This window comes from Ochotona curzoniae, unplaced genomic scaffold, assembly GCF_017591425.1.
Source record: "Ochotona curzoniae isolate NIBS_2020 unplaced genomic scaffold, NIBS_Ocur_1.0 contig_4645, whole genome shotgun sequence".
In the NCBI taxonomy this organism is placed as follows: Eukaryota; Metazoa; Chordata; class Mammalia; order Lagomorpha; family Ochotonidae; genus Ochotona; species Ochotona curzoniae.
The window spans coordinates 2,389,196-2,412,091 of NW_024466353.1; the positions used below are offsets into that span (position 1 = coordinate 2,389,196).

At 44.4% G+C, this 22,896-nt stretch overlaps 1 long non-coding RNA gene across 1 annotated transcript in view; it reads right to left on the reverse strand.

The window, feature by feature from the left end:
- LOC121161155 overlaps nucleotides 1–21,986 on the reverse strand; it is a 96,994-nt gene extending 75,008 nt beyond the window's left edge. The window contains exon 1 of the long non-coding RNA XR_005884640.1: nucleotides 21,902–21,986. This is a non-coding gene — a long non-coding RNA (uncharacterized LOC121161155). The remainder of the gene's footprint in view (nucleotides 1–21,901) is intronic.
- Nucleotides 21,987–22,896: the final 910 nt, after the last annotated feature.

The following is a 22,896-nucleotide window of genomic DNA, read 5'->3' on the forward strand; positions in this document are numbered from 1 at the left end:
TTTCAAATATTGGTTGAAAGGCAGAGTCAGAGAAGGAGATACACACTCCCACAAACACATACATGCACAGCTTGTCCTTCCACCCACCAATCCACTCCCTGGTTCTTCATCCAGTCTCCCACATGGATGCAGACACCTGAGCACTCAGGTCACGTTTTACTGCTTTTCCAGGTACAACAGGGAATGGGACCAGAATTGGAATAGCCAGGACACAAATGTGCATCCGTGTGCGACGCCAACAATTCAGGCAGCAGCTTAATGTGCTGTGCCTCATGCTAGCCTTCTGTAACCACGGGGAGGCAGAGTGACAGCAAGAAAACACTTCCAAGGACTTAACCATGTCTTAGAAGAGATGCTGACAAGCTGCTGGAGGTGTGATAGGTATAAGATCCTAAGTCAAAGTCTAGAATAAACTAAAGCAAAACCTGATTTCTGTGTAGAGCTAGCATTTGAGATAGAAACATAAAACTCTAAAGAAGAGAACAGTTGGGCGTGGCACAATGGCTCAATGGTTTGAATCCTCAACCTACAAGTGCTGTGATAACATATGGCCACCATGTTGTGTCCTGGATGCTCCTTTTGCCATCCAGTTCCCTGTCTGTGACATGGGAAAGCAGTAGAAGATGGCCCAAAGGGAGACCTGGGAGAGGCTCCTTGCTCTTAGCGTCACCTTGGCTCAGCTCTGGCCATTTAGGGAGTGAAAGAGTGGATGGAAAATATTTCTCTGTCTCTCCTCCTCTGGGTTTCTAATAAAAATAACTAAATCTTTAAAAAAAGATAATTCACTTTCCTCTAGCCCTTGAGCTTTCGTACCCTAATCAAATATGTAAAAATTATCAAAAATTAATATAGTTTAAAAATAAATAAAAGGGTTATTTCGGAAAAAAGAAAAAGATAACCGTTATGAGAGGGGCAGGTTTTACAGTGAAAAGTGGCCAGAGAGTGGCTCCAGCGATTGGGTGATAATATGGGATATTAGGTTAGTTGGTTGCTACACTGTAAATCCCATACGTGGCCCTGATTCTGCGTAGCAGGGTGTCCCACCTCACAAAGCCTTGTGCTTGAGACAGACTGCTGTGTAAGGTCCAGGAAGAAGAGAAGTGTTCGGTGTGGGGGAGAGGAAGCAGACAGGAAGAGGGAACAGAGAAAAGGGAGGCTTACAAACGGGGGATCAGGAACTAGCCAACAGCAGCTAAATTATAAACGGCCTGCCCATATGTCAAACATCAGTGCAGAAATTGAGTTGTTGAATGGCTCACCACACCAGAAATGAGGATCCAAAAGCAGTTTCATGTAAATCTTATAAGGGCACATTGACCTTAGCTGACATTGGTCTTCTGAAAAGACAACATTTCTAATAGAGCAGCTCCAAGGATTAAGCAAGTGAACTTGGGCAGCAGTTAACTTTCCTCCCCTAGTAGTGTGAGGGAGACATCACACACACCCCAGGCAGGGCAGAGGGAGAAGGGATTCAGTTGCTTACTGGTGACAGACTATTTAACTGCTGGTCTCTCTCCCACCTGTGAGAAGACTAGTTCTAAGTTCCTACATAGATGAGGGTATGTCCAGGCAAATAGGACTTCATTTTGGGAGGCAAGTGTGACACATGTGAGTGAATACGAAATCCACTCAAACATATTAAAGTGAACCATTAACATCTAAGAGAAGATGGGTGCTTTCAGACACGTTTGAGGTTCCATGCCAGTTTGCTGCTCTGTGTCCTACTTTTGTGTAACTAGTCACTTGGTTCCAGTGGAGTTGCTTTCAGAGCAGATGTTTCTATGTGCATTCCCAGTAACAGCACTTGCCATAAATGGGGCGAACCAGTTTAGACTTTCTGGCCTTTTGAGATTTCTGCCTAGACTTTGCCACCCTTCAGCCTTGCTCTTGTCTGATGGCCACAGGGCTGGAGATTTCCTCCTAGGAATAACTCATCAGAGTCAGGAGAAAAACCCATGAGACACAAAGGGTAAAGGGAGAAAGAAAAGACAGAAATCTAGCAAGAAAATCAACAACAAGCATACCCCTTTCCCAGCATGGTCAGAAAAGGCAACCTTGTAAAACTTTAAACATTAGACCACCATTTGCAAGACTGATGTATGCACCCATGACTGATACAAGTAGTAGATTATCGTATAGTTTTAAAAACAAGCTCCTAGCTCTTCTCTCAAAATGTGCCCATAACTGTCCGTATATGCAATAAGGAAAAAAGCACCTAATATGGCATCCTACTGATGGTCAGGTTTCACATGTCAGCCAGAGATGAAGATGACTTTGGTACATGACACCCACACACCAACCATAAATGTACAAAAGTGCAACGTATTGTCTTGCATTTCAGTAAGTATTTCACCACCCACTCACATGGGGCCATACTGACAATACTCCGAGTCACAGGCGAGGAGGAGGTTGCAGAGGACCCAGACCCCTGACCCATACTGTTGCTGGCCCTGCACAATTGACTGTAGCCCTCAGACACTTCCTCTATTTGAATTGAGAATAAGCTTTTTCCTTTTTGGAACCAGTTTAGGAAGATATTTATGGCATCCCTCCCTCCCAAACCACCCACGTGTCACCAACCTCCCATTAATATAACCACACAGGTCCAACCCTTGAGCGTAGGTCAGAGAAGTCAAGGAATTCTGTATGTGCTCCAGAGTAGTTTCCCTTTGTATGAACTAGAAACAGATCTACAACCACGCCTACTAAGTGCAGAGTACTGAATCTTGTGTAATACACTCCTAGGCTCTGAGAATGTTTTCCCTTCCCCAAGAAACTACGATCATACGTGGTTTTATTTAACAAGCATTTCTTTGCATCTCTTCCCCATGCTGGATATTGTGACAAAAAGTTTAAAATATTATCCATACTGTCAGAGAGCTTAGCCTAGTGAATACGTGTTCATGCAAACAAGATTAACATGCAATAAATTTGGGTGATAACCATCTGAAGCAGCAGTTGAGCCATCACTCAGGTTAACTGCAACTCACTGAATTTCCTAGGTTTAAGCCCCTGTTCTGCTTCTGATTCAGATTCCTGCTAATGTGCATACTGCGAGGCAGAGGGTGATGGCCAGGTACCTGCTTTCCTGCCATCCACCTGGGATATCTGGCTGAGTTCATGGCTTCTGGTTTAGGTCTTGTCCAGCAATAGCTGTTGCCCATACTGGAGGAGAGAAGCAGCTGATGGGAGCTCTGTCTCAGCCTCCATCTCTCTCTTGTCTGTGTAAATCAAAGTTTAACCAAATCACCAAAGGGTATATGTGTGTCATGTCTCTAGGCTTGCTTGCTCAGTCTTGTAGGGAAAGGTCTCACAGGCAAAGGTGGTGACAATACAGAAGCTTATCTGATGCTATGCAGGTGACAGCCATTACAGAAGGAGAGAGTCGTTTGCTGCGAAGATGGGTATCAAAAGGTGGAAAACATGACTTTGGCTGAGGGAGAAGAGGTAGGGGAGCTGGCATCAAAGCAGTAAGTCACCTACCCTAGTTGCAAGAGTTTTCCCAGAAAAGTGACACATGCGTGGTGATGAAACTGAAAGCCACTGCATTTGATGTTCACTGACTCGAAGGACAGCAATTCAAAACAAATGAAGTAACACATTTGACCTGTTTCTTTGTGATGCCCAAAACAATTAGTGTCCTTGAAATAGAAAGGTCACATCACATATGGGCAACTACTGGTCACACAGGGATCCATGCCAAGAAGCCTTCGTACTTGGATGAATGCTCTGCAGTTGCTGCCTTGAGATTATTCAGTGTCTTTCAAACAAAGGGCCTCCCAATTGCAATATTACACTAGGCTCTGAAAATTACATAGCTAACCCTGAGAAGAGGACATTTTCAGAGAACATGGAATAGTTCAGGATTATATTTCATGTGGAAAGAGGGAGAAGGCTGGGGAAGGTTGGACAGCAAGGCAGTGGCATATTGTAAAAGACATTAAGACTTGCTAAGAATTTAGTTTACTTGTAGGCTGTTGTACAATGTGAGCAGGAAAGCAGCCTAGGGTCTACTGTGCAGATCACTCCAGCATAATGTGTACAAGAGAATAAGGATGTAATAACGCTATCCCATTTAAGAGGAATGCCTTCTTACTGTTTGAATTTCACTAGTTGGGTACAAAGATTTGATATATATTAAAATGCAAAGTCCTCCATCAGAATTAACTACTGTAATTAGATTATAATTTAAGATAAACTAAAATGGCAGGATTTTTTTTAGGTCTTTTGAGAACAGGACATGAGAGCAAGAGCAAAAGAGAGAGAGAGAGAGAAAGAGAGAGAGAGACAAAGACAGGAGGCAGGAGGAGAAAAAGAGGGAAAGCTCAGCATTCTACATGTTGTTCAGGAACTTATCCTGACTCACACACACACTTTTTTCCAGATTACATTTTGGCGTAACATCTCCCATCTCATTCCCCTACCCCATTCCTTTCTTTCAGTAGTTTTTGTTAGAAATATATTTTCTGTTCCATCTCAGCAGTACTGAGTCAGAAGCCCCGGAACTGCGGTCCAGCAATGTGTTGTTGTAAGCCCTGGACAGCTAAGGGCTGTGGCCTCATAAATTATCTATGTCTGTGAAACCTAAATATTACCAAAAAAGAGTGGAAATGTCCAGTTGGGATTAGACTGAATCCTCAAAAGTGACTTTAGTGTCAAACACAAGTTCAGTCTTGTCCTGCACATCCTTCAAATGGCCATATAGTGAGGGAATGACTAGAGCAAGCCCTGCTGTGGTGTCATTGTAGGTGATGGAGTTAACGCTACAGAGTGACTGCTCAGGTAGTGGACCCTGGCTTCTGCTGCTTACAGCGATATCCAGCAAGATAAACTAAAGGTTCGTTTCTTTCTTTTTTTTTTTTTTCCTCTAGATCAGCATGGATTTGAATAAGAGTTCAATGTTTTACCATCACCTTCCACAGGATCATCCATGCAGACACTGGATTTTTTCCATTTCTCCGTCTCACAGCACTCTGTTACAACAGCACAGCTCTGATAACGCATGTCCTAAAGTCACATTCGTTTACACGGTCTTTCGTACTGTTGAAATGCAAGTTGAGTTACTACTAAAAACCAGCATTTCTCAGATTCTTTCCACAGTTCTCATAAGTAATTCAATATATATGGGAGGATAAAGGGTAAACACTTTTGTGATAGTCCAAATTTTTCCAATGGAATTTTAAACAGTTTGACAATTCAGTCTTGTTAAAAAGTGATAGAAAATAAATGCTTCTTCACAAGCAACTGTCCAGTAAATATTATAATTTTGTCTCATATTCTTACAATGGATGGTTTGCTGAGTCCTTTTGCAGAATTCCTTCCAATTAGAACTCAATGATGGTCTTTATATTTTATCCAAGGTTTGAAATACACGAACCTGTCTCTACTTACTTGAACAATGGCCACTATTGTGGTGTCTTTTTCTTTAAATCCAAATATTATACTCAGCATTTATGAATTCCCTATCCAAAATACAGGCAATTAAATTGTCTATAAGTTATTCAGAGTCTTAGAAAATGAAATGAAATGGGAACTTGTTCTTTGAAATGAGTTCAAAAATGTGTACCATTTGTCAATGGTTGTCTTTGTCAAATAGTCCTCATTCTCTTCTAGTTCTGTTGTGAATAGATGAAATAATTGGATACCAATTTCTCTAGCAAAGATATTTCCTTTCTAGGAGAAGTCTGGCCTTTCTCAGTAGCTGAGAATTGGGTTCTTGGCCTCCAAGATAGGTGAGAAAATGGAGCAATGCTCCCTGGTATCATAAGAGAAATAAAATTTCAGGACATTCACTAGAGTAAACAGGGATAGCCATGGGCATCCTGTGTTGTCTTTACCAACACTCACAACTGACTAGGAACTGATAGTTGAGGGTTTCTCGAGGCAGAGAACACTGGGATCAGAACTCTGGAAAATCTGGACACAATGGATCAAAGTGCTGACCATATTTTTATCATGGAACAAATGCTCAGCCCACTTTCCTTCAGGCTGCTTCTGATCATCCAAAGCCCTCACCTGACTCTGTTGCTCTGAGCTTTTATTTGCCCTCCTTTAGACTTAAGTCCTTGAGGACTTAAGGAATAAAGTGTCTACTAAGCCAATTTACAGGAAGTGCTAACAGAATGAGGGAAGGCCTACTGAATCATCTCTGGGTTGCTCAGATACATGAATCCCTAGTAAGTGACTTTCAGGCAGCATGGACATGATGGTTGGCTTCAAGTCTAAGTATAGAGGTTGGAGTCATGAATTCTTTTATTCTGCACACCACCTTCCTCTAGAAACTAATCTTCCCGCTGAGGGAGCAGGGTGATTATTGTGTCGCTAACTCTTGATCAGGTTCTTGTGTGATGCCTGGAAATCACACAGTTACAGCACTGCGGAAAGGAAGCAGCCTATCAAAATTTCCACTTAGATGTCCTAAGGGGACTAAAATTACAGCTATCAAAAGCCCACACTTAACATCCCTTTTCTTTCCTCATCCTGAAGGACTGATGTTAGTTACACTATCCATGCAGAACCCAACCATCCAGTGACCACTGGGAGATACTTGGTTCTGAAGAAAGAGGTTGAGATAGAGTGAGGGCATGGGAGTGGGAGGAGGAAACAGATGCTCATTGTTAGCCTGAAGCACAGAAGGGCAAGCAAGAACCTGGGACTGAAGTACAGGCATTGTGGCAGGCTCGCTTGTGAGGTTCTGGAAATTCAGACTTCAGTCGTTGGTGGAGGGTGCTAAAGGAGGGTTAGACTCTTGCACCCGTCCTTGCCCAGTGCAGTGAGTGTGTGGGTGGAGGGGCAATCTGAGTCTCTTCCCTGAGCAGAACATTCCTCCAACCCTCCAGACATGAGAAATGTTCCCATTTCCTTTCCTCCTAAGCTTCCAGGCAAAATGTTTCCATGCGGAAACACCCTAATAATGTGTGGGCTTATTTCAGAGACACAACAGGTTGTGCCAGACAGGCATGGGTCCGGAGGCGTCATGATCCCATTTCATACAGAACCCAGTCCGACAAGCAACCAAGAAGGCAACTGCAGTAAACTCCTATCTTCAAGCTGCCACTCAGGAAAATAAAAGGGGGGGTTAGGGGCAGGGAAGTATATTTCCATGGCTTAGAGAAGCAACAGAACACCACATAAATCTACTTGCTCCATCTTTGCCACTTAGATCCATCATTCTAATAGTTCCTAAAACTATTCCAACCCCCAGCTTAAATTACAGGTCACCTCAGGCTATTCAGTGACGGTGGACTGCATAATAAGGTCCATGTAAATGTAGAAGTGTGTATGTGTGTGTGTGTAGGGGAGGGCGAAGGTTTTGATATATTTTGTCTTCTTCCACCAGAGTACAAACTTGGTGAAATCAGGGGCTTTGCGTTTCCCAGTCTGCAGCAGTGGTTGATATGGGGGAGGTTCTTGAGGACTACCAAACTAAGCACGGATCCTTGCTCCCCAAAGGCTAACCACATTTTTAGCCATGCTTACCAACTCAACACTGGGACTTATGCTGCATACAAGGTGCAAAACTAGGAGTGGGCACTGAGCCTAGGGGTTAAGCCAACTGCAGCCCCCATCAGAATGAAGGCATTCAATTGTAAACTCTGCCCCTGGGCTCCAACTTGCAGACCTGGAGAGGTGCAATAATATTGGCTCAAGTAATTGGATTTTGGCTATCCACATGGGAGACATGGATGATGCATTCTCGTCTCCCAAATGTGGCCTCTGCCCAGTCCTGACTTCAGTGTGCAGGGAGTCTATTACAGGGCATGCAGGCATGTCAGCACCAAAGCAAGGGTGGGGATTGAAGCAGAGCTGCCCCAGCCTCAGCCAGCACTGGCCCCGCAGGATCCTCTGCCTCTCAGTCGCTCTTCCAAGGGGTCCCAAGTTGAGTCAACATAGTGAGACCTCTAGATTCCCACAGGGATCTAAAGTCTTTAGGGACTGAATCTTTGGGTGCTAGCTCTGTCTCTCTCTATGTCTCTGTGTCTTCAAACATAAATTTTTAGAAATCATCACACTGTATCTTGAGCAGACCTTGTGATTGCTTTTATTTTTACTGGATCCCTTGTGCTGTGCCTTCTAGTGACATACATACTTCGTAGTCATTTTCTTCATCTGTAACTGGGAGCAACGGCATGCTTCAGATACTAGTCCTGAGATACACAACCTTAAGCTTTTAAAAAAAAAATGATTTCTCTGTCAATCTGAATGAATTAGAAAAGCATACACAGACACACAAAGGGAGAGAGAGAGAGAGACAAAGAGAGACAGATCTTCCTTTTGCTGCCTTAACCCCTCCTCCTGCAAGGGTTACAATGGCAAGGGCTAGGCTAAGACAGAGCCAGGAGCTTCATCTGAGTCTCACACATGAATGCAGTGGCCTAAGCATGTGGGTCATCTTCTGCTGTCTTCTCGGGCACACCGGTAAAAAACTACTGGAGCAGCTAGGACTTGAACCAGTGCCCACGTGGGACGTGGTAATTAATCAGACACTGGCTTAATCTGATGCACCACAGTGCAGGCCCCAATCTGCAGCTTTTACAATGAAGACAGCGGATTTATCATGGTAGTCTCACTGCTTTTACTCTTAATAACGGGAGATGACATAAGAGCCGCTATAATGTCCACAATGAATATTCAGTGTTTAAACTTTTTCCCCTGCTGTACACAATTCTTCCAAGAAGAGCTTTGATCATTTCTCAACTCAGTATCAGTAGTCCATTTTCCTGTGTCATGGATAGGAAAATGAGGGTGGTGCTTCCCTCTGTACTTTCCCACCATAACCAAAAAACCCTTTTCACTACAGGTTTTCCCCTTTGCCCAGTAACCAGAAAATGTCTAAGAAAAGGATGTCTTTCCTAAAACAATAAACTGTCTTTTTTTTCAGCTCTCTACCCTAAGAGGAAAGAAGACAGTCTCAGACAGTTGAGTTTCCACTGGCTCAACAATTGGAGGCTGTATCCTGGATAGCACCAGACTTTTCACCCTCGGAAATGATCTGGTGGGAAGTAACTCCCAGTCTCATCAGAAATGTTTTTGGAAAGTAAAATCAATGGCCAATTCTTCCCTTGGGAAGACACTGAGTTATCACAGCAAACCACATGTCATTTGTAACAACACCATTGAGGACTGTTGAGCAGTTGTAAAGAACAGGCTGGCTCCAGCCAAGTTCAATAGAAACAGGAAAATTCTCAGGAGACTTCTCGGGAAGCAAGCTCTTCAGTAGACCTTCTTGATGGTTTGGTCTGGAACTCGAGTGGACTTGGAGTGTTTGACAAAGGCTGGTGATTACCCAGCAGTCAGACTCAGCCTGTCTGGACAGACAATCCCCTTAAAAACACTTTCCCACTGTCCATCTACGCCATCTCTTTGAGGTACTTATCAGCTGTGCCATTTTTCCCTGACCAACTCTGAGATTTAGCAGCAAGGAAAAAGCATCTTGCCCTGAACGAGCTGAGGATTTGCATCCCTAGGCCCCCCAAAAGACAACTTTACTCAATGGCTGGATTGCTGGTTTTCTGTGGGAGTGGTAACCCAAGAGGGAGGAGCCCACTATTTCCCTTTTAGGCCACTCCCACTCCCAGATTATGCACTCTCCAGGCAGTTCTGCGGTTTAACTTGACAGAATTAGCCCAGCTTCTGCCAGCTGATGCCACGACTAAGCCCAAACACTCTCACCCACTCTAATTTTGGTTTGCACCAATAGGAACAATTAGCCCAGCCTTCCCTGATCTAGTCCACATGAGGTACCCAGGTGTTGTAACCCTGCCTAGTCTGGTCTGCACCCATCCCAGCTCACACTCTCCAGTGGGAATAGCCATCCTGCAGGGGAGCACCCTCATATTCCCCCTGCCGGCTCTACCCCCTCCCTTCCTGGTTCTCAAGTGTGCTGGTTGGGAGCTACGGTCATGTCAGGTACGGCTCATCTCACCTTGGCATTCTGTAATGTGCACTGGTTTTTTGTTGCAACTGAACCTGGCTAGACCCACACTCTGTTCTGGTGCTCAGATTCGCCAGTGGATGATGTGAACTGATTCAGCCTGGTCTGCCCCTGACCCATACCAAATGTATGCCAGTGGGAAACTTTCCCTGGCCTGTTCTGGGCTGTTTCCTTTCATGCTTCTTGCGCTTACCTGCCGGGTCTGTGTCCTGCTAGAGGAGTTGCCCAGGCTCCTCCATCAGAACCTCTCCCAATGCCAGATTTTGTGCATACCAGGGGGTCCATGAGCCAGCCCTACTCAGTTCACCTCCTGTCCTAGCAGGAACAGTAGCTTTTCCTGACTGGCCTTCAACCCAATCTGGTTCTTGCTGTTGGATGTTTCAGCCCAGCCACGGCTCATCCATATCCACATACAGCTCACACATGGCTGAGTAGGGGCTGAGACCTAGCCTAGTCCATCCCACATCTACCCTGGTCCTCCAGAGCATCAGATGGTGTTGGAATCTAGCTCAGCTTGGTGCATCCAGTCCCAGTGCACACTTGTGCTAAGTGAGACTACAACCGTATCCTGATCAAAACAGAGCCCCTGTTCTAGCCCCGTGCTCCTTGGTGGGAACCTCAACCCAGCTAGGGTGTCCCCTTAGCTCCCCAACCGGGCCTGTTCTCAGCCATAGATTGCACACATGCCAGTGGTTGCTCTGACTCAGCTTGGCACAGCCCCTCACCTGTCCCGGCCCTTGCCTTAGACACTGTGGCTTAGTGTCCCTGGCTCACGCAGACCAGTAGGTGCAAGAGTCTAGGTCAGCATGACCTATGCTCCATCCTAGTTTCTAGTTTCACTTATGGGCTAAGGTTTGCTCAGTGCTGCCTGGTCCACCCCATTCCATTACCAATCCATACATTAGCCAGCCATTGGAGCTACTTTGCCCAGCTTGTCCGACTCCCAGGTCTGGACCATGTGTTCACCAGTGGTAGCCAAGACCTGCCAGGAGAGTTTCCCAAGTTCCTCCACTTGAACTACTCCCGCATCCAGTTCTCATACATGCCAGTGGGTGTTAGGCCCATGTCCAGCATAATCTGGCCTTCCAATTGGCCTTGTATGAGCTGGTGAACATTGTAGCCTGGCCCACCCCACACCCTATTAAGGATGCACATTCAGGTGCTGCTGCCTTGACCAGTCCAGACTGTTATGGGTTCCTTTACCTGTGATTGATGGCAGGCTCCTTGGTCATACCTAGTTTATTCCATCACCACCCCAACTCTTGAGCTAACCAGTGGGGCCAGTATTTCCACGGGGTTTGGCCCACACATCCCCCACAGAATCTATCCCCGGATATGGTTCTCTCATGTGCTGCTTAATGTCACGGCCCTGCCTAAAATAAGCCGATCCCTGATCCTTCATCATGACAGGTAATAGGATACGGTCCTGCTAGACAAGCCCTGAGCCTTAGCTTTTGCACGGACTGGTGTTCGGTGGTCAGCATTGCTAAGTGGTTACAAGTACAGCACGGGATTTAAAGGAGTTTGGTATATCAGTCTTCTCCATAAAGATCATCTGGTCCTTCTCCTCCAACCTACTAGATTGGAGTGGCTGATTGTGCTGCTTCCCGTTGTCTGTCTCCTGGGCAAGTTTCTGAACCTCTGTACATTTTAGTTTCCCCAACTTGGAAGAGGGAGACAGTAGCAGCATGTAGTGCCAGTGCCAAGCTGCAGTCTAGTGTTTGCCTCCATGAACAGGCATCCTGCTTCCCACAATCCCACAGGGTTGATACCTGTTCTGTGAATTCTTATTCCTTTCCTCTCTAATGCCTTGGGTGTCTAGACACAGTCAGTTCGCAGGTAGGAAAATGATGTATACTGTGGACATTATTCCACTTAATCCTCCAGATCACAAGATCAAGGAACTCCTATATTAGCCACTTCATACTGAAGAAATTGAGGGCGTAGGCACCAAATCAAAGGCAGAAATTAGTGATTTTGGAGAATCATAGGTCATCTGTAACACATCATGGCAGCTGCCCATCTGTTCAACAAGGATAAAACCAACCCAAATCACATGTTCATGACTGGGAAGCTTTGAAGGGCAAGGCTGAAGAGCTACCTTTGTTGCTTACATCAAAATACACAGAACTGATAAAGACACAATCAAAACCTCTAGCTTTAATTCTGTGGTGGTTGGTTTTCTTTCCTTTGTATAGAATTCTATATTGAAATTGCCATGATAAAAGGGGCCCTGAGGTCATGTAAAATAATCAGCAAGAAGAATGCTGGAAAGAATCACTGGTAAGCCGTAGGAGGAGATTGCTTTCATCATTTGTCTCTATACTGATATCAAACTTCCTTAAATGAACTGTATGGAAATCTATAGGGAGGCAGCAAATCGCCTCTAGAGGGCGCCAAAGTCACCATTGCTTTTTTTTTTTTTTAAATCTCTGAAGACCTGGCCAGCACTCCTTGTGTCCCTGTGGGTTTCTTGATGGTCCTTAATGCTCCTCCCCGTCAGGGCCTTCCTCTGGTTTGCTGTGTAGGCCAGAAACACCCCAGAAAAGTAAATTCAGCAGCTGGGTGATAAAAGCCTGACACACACTGCCTTTCAGCTAACCACAGGGCGGCAGAGAGCATCAAGTGCAACCACAAAGTGGGTCACTGGCACTGAAGCTTCCCAGCCCTTGGAAGGAGATACCAAGGGACGCTGCTTCATCTCCATTTTGGATATCTTTCTGTTAACAAGAGAAAAATCTGAGACCCAGCTGTCTCCATCATTGGGGCGCAGCTGTGGGTAGAAGAAGGGACACACAGAGGCTCTGTGGCATCTCACAGCCCAGACTGTGAGTCCAGAGAAGACATCGTCCAGTTAATTATAAAACCCGCCCACCTAACTACGAATGTGGAGATTGATCACCAGTAGTGGAGTGTCCCAGCTCTTGAGTCTGTAGTAGATGTGCGCTCCTTTTAGAGACATTAAGAGAAATTTAACTGAACTTACAATCCTAGGTTTTTGGGAACTCCAGAGCCCTCAGGCATGCACACGATGGCCTGATACCAGCAGACACTGCACTGTTAACAGACACCCTTGGCCATGCCAGTCAGGAGCCTGCACAGAATCATGGCTTCTCGCCATCAGGCAAGAGGAGATTCTGTGCTGAAGAAATTGAGAATGACAGTAGGAAGACCCAGGAGTTTTGCTTTTAAAATTTTGCCACTGCTTATTCTTCAGCACTGCCTTTGAGCTTCAAATTGATGTACTTAATGGCCGGTATTGGCTGATGGAGCTAAATTACATGAAAGAATGGCTTTCATCATATTGCTCAATTTAGGGATTTCTTTCATTTCAAAGGCAGGGTTAATTACCTCTAGAAAATGTGAAGCAATTATCCGCTAATAATAGCGGGGAAGATGCTCCCTGGGTGCTCAGTGCAAGGCAAGGTGGAAAGTCAGGGTGGGGAGGCTTTCAGATTGGAACTGATGCTGAAAAATGAAGACTACGTTAAGCTGCTAAAGACTTAAATGGGGAAGGATGAGGCTGCTTCCCTCCAAGTAGTCATGGCTCCAAGTCCATTCCATTTGGGGGGAGTTGGAAGGAAGGCCTAATTGATATGCACTGTAGGATTCCTGCTGCATCTTCCTCTAATTACCACACATCTGCAGAGTGGAAGTGACCCAACTTTGACAATTTGTGGGCTCTCACGAAGGTGTGCACTCTGCCCTCAAGGTGAAGGACAGCACAGCCAGAGGTCCTTAAACCACAGTCAATGGCATCCAGGTTGGCTCTGTCTGTTCTCGGTTGGATATTACACTGCTCTGGGTATAGGACCACGGTGGTGCCATTCAAAAGCCTGGGCTCGTCACACATCCACACATCCACGGTGTTGCACCTCCTTACTCTCCTACTTCATTTCAAGACATGGAAGAATAACTTTGCTTCCGAATTGAATCCTCTGTCACTGGCTCGGCTGAGAACCTGCGATGGTAAATACAAAAAGCTGAACAATCAATACTCTTTCTTCTTTGTAGCCCTTTAGCATAGAAAACTAGGCTGAAGTAGGTTTAGTGTAGGTATTTATAAGCCAGAAAGCTCTCTCTATCCTTGACACTCAGTTTTTCTGCAGCTCCAGTACCTGGAAGGAAAGCTGTTGAGCAGCCTCCCACCGCTGCTTTGAGAACTGAGCCCAACTTGGTGTCTGAGGGTCCTTCTGTTTCCCAGTGGAACTGGAGAGGTTGACACATGCGGACCAGCAGGCCCCTCTGTGTGGGGAACAATCTTCCACAAACAACTCCAGCAGAAACTGGAAATGGCCAAGACAGAGTTTTTAGCCATTTACAGGCATTCCTATTCCTGCTCCACGGGAAAAGCAATTCCCAACTTGATGGGCTCACCATTGGATAACCTTAGAGTTCCTAAATTATACTGTGCCAATTTCTCAATATTCTCTTCCATGTTCTTGGGTATAAAAAAGATAGAATTTACTGGTCATTTTGACACCTAATCAAAGACTCTGGAGGATCATGCAAGGGGGAAAATCGCTTATGTGCTGGTAAGTTCATGGCAATGTCTTCATTTTCATTTCTGAGAGATGATAGACACGATCATAAATTGCCATCTGCATGTATCTTGGACAACTTGGAACTTAAAGCTTCCTTTTGAACACTCACAATAAAGAGGGATAAGAATATTGCATGCAGGTTTTTCAGCAATGCAAAATAGAAAGCATTCTTTCAAATGACAGACAGTAACTGTCTTTACATTCACTCTAAAGAAACAAAGCCATCTGTAAAAATCTATTTTATTCTACAAACTTTCAAAGATTCCATTATTGGAGCAAAATTCAGTGTCCAACTATTGCCTTTCTGTTAATCCTTGTTCTAGCTTTCCACAACTGTAGGTCTACCTATCTCTGTTTATTCTGTTATGAAATGTCACGGAAATGTTCAATACTGAAGCTGGAAAGAACACATAGCAACTTGTAGGCGTATCCTTTCAGTTTATAACTGAGGAAACAGAGACTTAGAGCAGTGAAGTAGCGTTCTTAAGGTCGCAAAACTAGTTAAGGCCAAAACTGGGATAAAATTCAGACGTGTTGGTTCCAAGTCCAACATCACTGGGATCCAGATGTTACACATGACATCTTCCCTGAAATGGGACCTGCGCTGTGGACGACAGGCAAAGAGCAGTCACGACAGCCGCAGTGGAAGAGGAGGCAGGGAAAGAGGAAGAGCCCGGACTCCTGAGATCATTCTTCTTTGCACTCCTTAAATATTGGCCCTTTGGGGACAAAGCCCCTTTGCAGTGATCTAAGAAATAGCACTGGCACTTTAGGTACTGAACCAGGAGTTTTCTTACGTGCACATGAGGTGTCACAGAATTTATCACAGGTCCCTCTGTTGTAGGTAGATAGTAATCCTTAAACCAATTCATTTTTAAGAAACTTATTCTTTTAAAAAGATCAATGTATTTAAGAAGGCAAGTTTCTTTAAGTATTAAATAGATTGCCTACAGATTGATGCAGATTTGAGGCTATTAATACATTCATTTTCCCATTGATTCCAGCAACAAATATTTATGAAGTGCCTGGGACTCATCCGATGATACAGTACTAACAGGACAGGTGCCACTGCTTATTCAGAGGAGCCCTGTCTCCCTCTGAGTTTATGGCATAGTGAATATGACAGACATTGAACAGTATTGACGATCAGTTATGGGGGAATCCTCAACAGGCTGACTGCCTTGCTCAGTGGTTTTTGGTGAGGGCATTTCAGGTGGTTACAATGCTCAAGGGATGCTGCTGGCCTCTGGCTACCCTGAGCTATGCCACCAGCCCTACCATGGTTGGAGTTGCCCAGTATCTCTCGTGGCTTTTGACACTTGTTGATAATGACTTGATCCTAGACTCTAGTTCTGGTTTACAGATATATACCAAATGTGCAACTTCATCATGCACTAAACACCTCATCTTCAAAACTTATCAACAAATTTAGAAACACAATCCACAATTGCATAAAAGGATGTAAGTCCCTGGAGGTAACACTGTCAATAAAATGCCCCTTCATTAGGCTACATTTAGAACTCTCTCAGCCATCATAACTAAGCCGAAAGGCACATGCAATGCACTTTCTACTGTCAGTCATAGTGCTTTTATTACTCCTGAATGAGAGGATGATATAAGAATTTTTGATGCTATGAAAAAAGTAGTTTATTTTATCTGGAAACCTCACTTCAAGTTGGATTATGGAGGAAACTGAGTAAGACATCAACTGCAGAAGAGATCTGACCTCTTAGAACTGACCTGTCAGGCTCCATTTGGACATGAAGAAGGCAGCATCCCATACCATTTCTTGTGACTTGTTAGAAATCCTACACTGTGGAGGTGGAGTCATAAGGAAAGGCCCTGAGATGCCAGGGGATGACTGCATACGGAGGGCTGGGCAGGGAAATCCACCTGATCTGGGACAGCAGGCTTTTCTCTGATGTAGATCAGATACAGCCACAAGGCTGCGGGCTTCACAACGGTGCTCTGAAGGCCTCGGGGTCTCCCGTCTGCGCCCTCAAACACCAGAATGCCCACTGGCACTTCTACACTCACATCTGATCCCTGAGCCTCCGAGAAACATGGTTGTATAAATGTTGGGATCAAGGAGCTTCCTGAGAGCCTCAGGTACATCCCATGGCCGGGCTGTCCAGTGCTGAGTGTTCTTGCTCTGCAAATCCAGCCATGTGATAATTGGGAGCTTAGTGAGCCAGGGTAGGGAAGGATTCTGAGACCTAGACGGGAAAGCAACACAGATCTCTGCAGGAGGCTCTCCCTTGGATCCTCCACAGTCTTTGATGCAAGACAGCCTTAGCACAAGAGAAATAACCTTCCTGGGAATGAACTAACCCCTGAGGGTTTACAGCTGTCAAAGCCACCATGCTCCTTTCCAATCCAAGAATTTAACTTATTTTAGAAGAACTTGTGCTTTTAAAATGATTATTTTTGCCATCTCAGCTTTGCAGAGTGGAAGGTTCTTCAAATCCAAGAGCTGGCATTTATGACTGGGGCACTCAGCAGTAGCACTCCCAGCACACCTGTCCCTCGGGTAACATGAAACACGCAGCCGGACAGCGGGCATCTGCGGGGCTTTCTGCCTTTTTGGAGGTATCCGTGGGTGTGAGGTCAGCTCTGCTGGTAGCTGGACCAGAGGGTCAGGTTGGTTTGCCAAGGTCTCCAAAGGGTCTCAAATGGCAACTAATTTTAGCCAAAATGGACTCAATCCCAATTTGAAGCAGGGCCTGAGAAGAGCAAGGCTTCATATCCCATTTCAAGAGCTATCCAGAATCTCTGTAATTCTGTCTATTAAATCCTTATGATAAGCTGCCTGGTGAGTCTTGGGGCAGGTTCAGTATTTTCATTGCAGTGATTACCCTATGGTCTGTTGGCCAGCTCAAGCCAGAGTATTCTCTCCCTTGATACATTTCCATAACATCTCTCAACGGCCCAGTGAAACTTGTTGTTAAGGGCAGAGCTAATCTAATGCAGCCTGCCTTGCTGCATCATGCCAAGAAGCTTGGTATGTTTCTTTCAGAGATTTCTGGAAGGACAGCTCACTTGTCTGGGAGAGTTTCAGCTCCATCAAGTCAGCCACCAATGCAGCTGCAAAGAACAGCTTTTGAAAACAGCCTTCCTAAGTCATCTTAAATGGGTAGTCCTGTTGCCTTGACTGACACCAAAAGGAAGATCTCATGTTATCAACTGAGTTGCAAGTTGTGTGTGCAAATTGATGCTGGAATACCTGCATTGTTCCAAAAGAAACTTTCAAGTAAAAAAAAAAAGTGGGATTTACATATCACTGCATAACACTGATTCGTAATTCCAATTCTACTGAAATCCATTTGCTTACAGCTTGGAACTGCGTACAGCACTGACAACAGAGATGACGAAGGTGCTTCCAGGCTAGGGTGAGCAGGAGAGCAAACGCACACATTGGATTTCTATGTGATGCATGTAGAAGAGCTATGAAACTCAACAATACTAAGATATTGTAACAAAGCTAAATGATTTTTGCTGTGAACAGTGGGGCCAGAGAAATAAACACATCAGTCAGCCACTAAGCAGCTCGGGTGTCCCAGATGAGGGACGCGCAGTGAGGCCATCTCGGCCGGCAGGAATGACGTGGGTCTGGGAGGACACCTCTGCCCACACCCCTGCCCTGGCTTCCCCACCCTGGGTCTGGCTTGCCTCTCACCCCTGTCTCTCCCCTAGCAGTTCACCGCTGATGCTCTCCCTGTTGAGGTTCTTCCTGGCACCGGCAGCACTTGGCATCTCCTCTCTTGGACCCTGTCTCAAAAACAACATTTACTCCCTGGCTCAGCGCTGGCCCCTGCATGCATTCCGGAGGCTCCACCCCAGGCTGCCCTCCACCTGATCCCTCGTCTCAAGAGCTCCAGGATGGGGTGCCAGTTCAGTCCCCGGCCACACCCTCACTCAGTTCTCAGCAGGGCCAACGGCTTTCTGTTTTGTTTTGTTTATTCACTCTTCAAGCCTCACCCTCACCCTCTTCCTGCCATTTTGAAAGAAAATCCGGTACTGAGGCCTCAACAAAACAAACTGACAAATATATGAAAGGGCAAAAGCCTCGTTCAAAAATCCAAATAAAATAAAACTAAAACCTAGAGAATTTCTACTTTTGTTATAGAATTTGTCTTTTTTTTTTTTTTTTTTCATTCCCCAAAGTATCAAAATTCTCAGTATAGGAGTAGATACTGGAGAGGTACAAAGCTGAAGACAGGTGCCCAAGGAGAGTGTCCCATGGGGGGGTGGGTTGTCCCAAACAAGATTCCTATCCCCCAGCAAAGGCCTCTGCCTGGTGCCTTTTGCTATTAAGACTCTTCATATCACTACCATCAACAGAATCTAATGTTAGCCACATGTTTCACTTTGTTTCCTAATAACAATTTTTAAAAAGTGAAAATAAAACAGAATTTTCAAAACAACATCTTATTGAAACCCATTTTTTCAATAAAATAATATGTAGAATTATTACTGAGACATCTTATATTGTTTTAATACTTTAACACAGTCCTACCAAAGGAAGTCATTTCTGCAAGATGTTGCAACACAGAGTCCCAGCCCTTGAGTCCTTTGTAAAAATACTGATGAAACAGGTGAGAATATCAATTTCACTCTATCTGTGTTGGCCTCTCTAGCAAGCCAGTAGTTAAAAGTCAATCAGGAGACCAGCTTTTCTTTCCATGTATAAGGACAGAATGGAACCTGACCCAAGATCCTCAGCCTCTGTTGTGGTACCACATGTGGAACACAGACAACGCTGGCATTGCTTAGAAGCCTGCATAGGTAGGCACACACGAGAGGGCAGGCGACTGACTGCAGCAAGTGTGGCTCTGAGAAACTGGAAGAGGCTCCAGAGTGCCAATCTCTTCCTCCAGAAGGAAGGGAGTAGAAGGGAGCAGGCCTCCAAAACCTGGCCTTTCAGTGTGCTACCTGGGGACTGTTTTTGTCTCACTTCACCTGTAGTACTGATGGCACTGCCATATCCTGGACCCTTCTGGGCAGCAAGGAACAAAGAAAAGGATATGGAACCTTTTGGGGGGCTGTACATCTCAGTAATATTGTGGGAAGGCACAGAATTCAGCAAGATAGGGAAAGTAGCACAGAATTCTTTAGTATTCTTCCTATAGTGCAACAGCCAGGCACCAGAAAGTACAAGAGGTCTCTATGTCTGGAATCAAAGGAAGCAAGGAAGGAAAGGATGAGAAGAGGATGGATAGAGGGAAAGAAGGGAGGAAGCGAGGATGGATGGAGATAAGGAAGGAAGAAGGATGGAAGGAAGGGACGGAAGGAACTGGATAAAGCAAGTAAGAGAGGAAGGAAGAATGGAGGAAGGAAAGCAGGGAGAGGAGAGGAAAATGGATAGAGGGAGAGAATGAAGGAAGGAAAGGAACAAAGGAAGGTAGTAAAGAATGATGAAAGGAGACAAAAAAAAAAAGGTGGAAGAGGAAGGAGTAACTATATCTGAGAATTTACAGGACCCAGCCCAGTGAAGGTGCATTTACAGCAAAGATACAAGAGGCTCCCAGAGCCTTTCATTAGGCTTATGGTGAAGGTGCTTCCTTGTAGGAACCAGTCCATAAACACTGGGAAAAGCAACTGCTTCTTCAAGTGTGCAGATAGCAGCACAAAGCCGCAGGACATGAATAATCCTGGGGATCTCCTGTAATGGAGCCTAAGGAGATGGACACCTGTAAATGGCCTAATGAGGAGTGCAAAATAACTGTCTTACTGGACCTCAGTGAGTTACTAGAGAACACCGACCATGAAACAAAACCAAGAAAGGGACACGCGACAAAATGAGAATGTGAGCATGGAGAAGCTATAAACAGAACCAGACAGAAATGCTGGAGTGAAAGAACACCATAACTAAACTAGAGAATCACTTCAGGATTTCAAAATCATCTGTGATCAAACGGAAGGATCAGTGACACTGAAGACAGATAATTTGAAATTATCCCATGGGAGGATTAAAAAAAAACACACAAATAAAAACAAAACACAAACAAAGAATGGAAAATAGTGAAGAAATCCTGAAGGACTCACAGAACAATATCAAGTGAATAAGAACTCTGAGAAGAAAAAAAAGTACAAGATACTTATGTAAAGAAACAGTAGCTGAAAACTTTAAACATCAGGACAGAGATCAGCCCAACATATACAAATACGATAAACATAATAAATTAAAACAGGCTTACAATCAGGCTACAACATAACAGGACTGTCACTAGACCAAGAGAAAAATTTCAAAGCAATTAAAAGTGGCATACTATCTACAGGAAAGCCTATTTGAGATTATTCAGAAAAATTCTCAGCAGATGTCTTACTTCATATATTCAAAGTGCTCCAACATAAAACTGCCCTCCAAGAATGCTGAATCAGCAAAAGTGTTCCCAAACAACAAAGAAGAAAATAAAGACGTTAGGTAAACAGAAGCTGAGGGAGTTCATTGCCATTAGATCTGATGTTTGGGTAATAGAAAAGAAGGGATGCTCTAAAGCAACCTGAATACATGTGGATGTAGAACTTACAACAGCAAAGGTAAATATACACTCACAAAGTGAATGCTGCAAGACTGCAGTGATGATGGACAGATTCTAATGCTAGAATAAAAATTAAGAAATTGTGTGAAAAATAACTAAACCTCCCAATGTGTTAATGAAGACACAATATAGAAAGATGTGCACTGTGATATCAGTCACATATACAATGGACAGAGAGGAAAAAATACAGTCCTATGAAAACAAATTTGTGCTTATTTCTTACATTAACTCAGCCTTCTTATTCACAAGCCTTATAATAAAATAATTCTTAATTTTACCAACCACATTTCCAGACCTCCAAAGGCACTTGCAGCTGATGGCTAACGTATTTGACAGTCCAGCTGACCTGCTGTCTGCGTCTCATATTTACCAATGAGCCTAAACTAATCACTGACAGAGAGAGGAAGAAAGAAGCACCACTTTTACTCTTTTGGTCTTTCACACATGTTTGAAAATGCCATTCAATTATTTTGTAATTTTAAAGTATTCTTAAAAAAAAACAAATACAATGCAAATGGCATTTCTTAGTAAAACATAATTCTTCCTCCATAAGTTGCCATTTTCACAACTCTATACATTTGCCAACTATTGTGCAAAGAGTGGTTGGAGAACTAGGGGTCATGAATCTGCCTTTCAAACGAAAGCCCAGACATCTGCCTCCTTTTCAGGATGACTTCCTTTTTGCCATAAAGTCTCACCCATCCCCAGTCCGCAGTTACCCATCATGTAACTATGCAGCATCTGTGCACGTCTGTCCTTCCTTTTCAGCATTTGGATGTCACCACAGTAACTTCACGGTTAACAGCTCCTGCCCATGCCCTCGCCTTCTCTTGAAGTCTGCATCCCCCTCAAATAGAAGTGTTTTCACCCAACATGGTTACCTGGATGATCCGGATGGAGACAAGGATGTGGGTGCAAGTGATTTGTTTCAGCAATCATTCCAGGAAGCAGGAATGTGGAGCTGGGAACAGTCTGCAAAGAGAGGGCCGACAAAGCACATGGCGTTGGCAGGCTTCGGATAACTGACATCCAGCAGGGCAACATTTCCCATGTGACTCTGCATCTGGTGTCATATTACCACTGTGCTGCACTCACACAGTTTTGAAGCAGCCAACCAAGTGCTCATTGAGCAATTACCACCTGCTCCCTACTACACAGAATCATTTCATTCCATGATTTTGTGTGTGTGTGTGTGTGTGTGTGTGTGTGTGTGTGTGTGTATGTGTGTGTGTGTGTGTGTGTATACCCACACCGAACTCCCTTCAGAAGAAACTTTTGTTTCGTAGGGTTAATCCTTCTGTGGATGAAGTGTGGCACTTGAAGGCAGCTGTTGCTTCATAGTTTCTGTGAATGTCACTTTTTCTGTGCAGGCTGTGGCTGTGGTTTCCATCTCAGCCATACCTCATCATAAAGATCAACAATAATTACAACATACTGTAATAAACAGAACATGAATGTGCTCTGTCTCAAATTGTCTTACTGTATTCTAGATTATCTTCTTGCAACGTTGTCAGGTGTTACAGAGCTCCACGAGGAGCCGCGCTGGGATGAATGACTGTGGTGTTGTGATAAAGCATTGGGCTACATGTCAGGGCTACTTAAACACAAGCCCAAAGGACAACAACAGTCAATCTAAGTGCTTAATGGCCTAGTAGAAGACATAGAATGCTACACTCGACAAAGCCTGGCCTGCATCCTGTGTTGGATGAAAAGAATTCATGTGATATTTCATCATGCTATTCAGAACTATAAATAATTTAAAACTGTTGATTCTTTTTAGAATTTTCCATGTAATATTTTTAATGTGTGGTATCCAGTTATTGACAACTTGAAAGGTGAAACTGCTGAATAGAATGTTACTTTAGTAGAAACTAAC